The sequence below is a fragment of the Crocodylus porosus genome, unplaced genomic scaffold, assembly GCF_001723895.1.
Source record: "Crocodylus porosus isolate Cpor-Errol unplaced genomic scaffold, CroPor_comp1, whole genome shotgun sequence".
Lineage (NCBI taxonomy): Eukaryota > Metazoa > Chordata > Crocodylia > Crocodylidae > Crocodylus > Crocodylus porosus.
The window spans coordinates 70,651,293-70,652,976 of NW_017728909.1; the positions used below are offsets into that span (position 1 = coordinate 70,651,293).

At 35.7% G+C, this 1,684-nt stretch overlaps 1 long non-coding RNA gene across 1 annotated transcript in view; it reads left to right on the plus strand.

Moving 5' to 3' along the window:
- Positions 1-354: 354 nt before the first annotated feature.
- The window catches only part of LOC109308242, a 17,752-nt gene continuing 16,422 nt past the window's right edge, over positions 355-1,684 (plus strand). Inside the window, exon 1 of the long non-coding RNA XR_002100571.1 lies at positions 355-366. This is a non-coding gene — a long non-coding RNA (uncharacterized LOC109308242). The remainder of the gene's footprint in view (positions 367-1,684) is intronic.

The window sequence follows — 1,684 nt, forward strand, 5'->3', positions numbered from 1 at the left end:
GAAGAAAAGGAAGGGTGAGTAGGGATTATGATAAGCAGTTAATGACATCTTGTAACATTAATACCCAAAACAAGCACATTCAGATACTAAGGAAATTACTTGGCTCCTGCACAGCTATGGAACTATATACATAAGCAACAATAACAATAAACCCGGAAGGAAACTTTAACCTAAAGCTACAACCCTTTCTTTAATTTATCCTTTAGGGTCTAATCATTGTTCTTCTCATGGTAGGTAAAAATTATTTGCCATTTGGGGACCTCATCTCAAAACATGGTTGAGTAGCTGAGGTCTCCTCCATTTGTCAAACACAAATTCGGAGTTAAAAAATAATTTTTTAGTGTGCTTCTCAGTTGCTTCAGCTTCGTGTTTCCCTGTTATCTATGCAATTTTGATTCTTCCATTCATCACTCCAGCTCTTGGTTATTACCAATTACAGTGGTACTTAACTCTGCTAGAATCTCAAATCCCGCTTTTTTGTTCATCTTGGTATGTCTCCATGTCCTCTCTGCTCTTCTAATTTTACAAATGATTCTTTTGATGTGCACCATAACTTTATTTGAGAACCATCATCAATTACTTTACATTGATTATTGTCTAATTTGGCTGATTCTGACATCTCATCTGATGATATATGCCGATAACTTTTAAAAGTCTCCTCCATTAATATACACTTAATGGAAAAGAGACAAGTGTAGACAGGATGTCTGAAGATCTTCTTTTATCACACAAAAGCATTGATTAAGCAGGCTGAATTTGAATGCAATAAAATGAAGATTAATCTGTCATAATAACAGTACAATTTTCATCCTCACGGGGCAGGGGTAGGAGTGAATTAAGTGATACCCACATGGCTTTAGCTTCAAAATGACCTTCTGCATTTTAGAATCATTATTTACAGCTTTGTTCATCACTTTTTTTCTACTGAAAGCATACCAGGCAGATTGTCAATAGTTCCATTTAGAACAAAGGAAACCAAACATGTACATTGTGGTGTCAACCCAATGCTAAAAAAAAGTAATAATAATAATACAAATACAGTACTACTATCTAATGTACATCAGTTTCACTCAGTTGTCTTGAGTGGCAAAAAACCTGTACTAGCAAACAGGCAATGCCTCTTTTTACATATTTTTTATCTGATTAAGTGTGCCAAGCCCTATATTTTTAATAAATATATAAAAATTCATATAAAAGCAAAGTTTCTTTAGTCTTTTCTGAATCAGAAAGTTTGGCATAAAAAAGCCAGTTGTCATGGACATGGTTGTTCAGTGGATATTAAAATTCAAATATCAGCATACTAAGATTACTTCTTACCACTGTTTTTCTATAGGCCATTTTCAGTCTATTATTTGTTTGCTATGTCTTTGCAAACATGAGTTTTGGGAATGGCAATACAAACAAGTTACTGAAAAGTATCCTTCACTGAGACACACATATTGAAGGATAAGAGCAGGCAGACAAGCAACATGCAGGGGTTGCTAGTATGGCTACGAAGCTTCAGGTGGTGATTTGATTTGGAGGAGATTAGCCCCAATTTGGTGCCTGAATCTCCAAGGAACCAATTAAAAGGTCCGAATCAATTCAAAGCTCTCCAAAACTTTGAAAAGATTCAGAGAGCTTTGATGATTCAGACAGTCCCTCGTGGCTGCAGCAGGGAGCTGGAGCCAGATTTAGAGCTGGT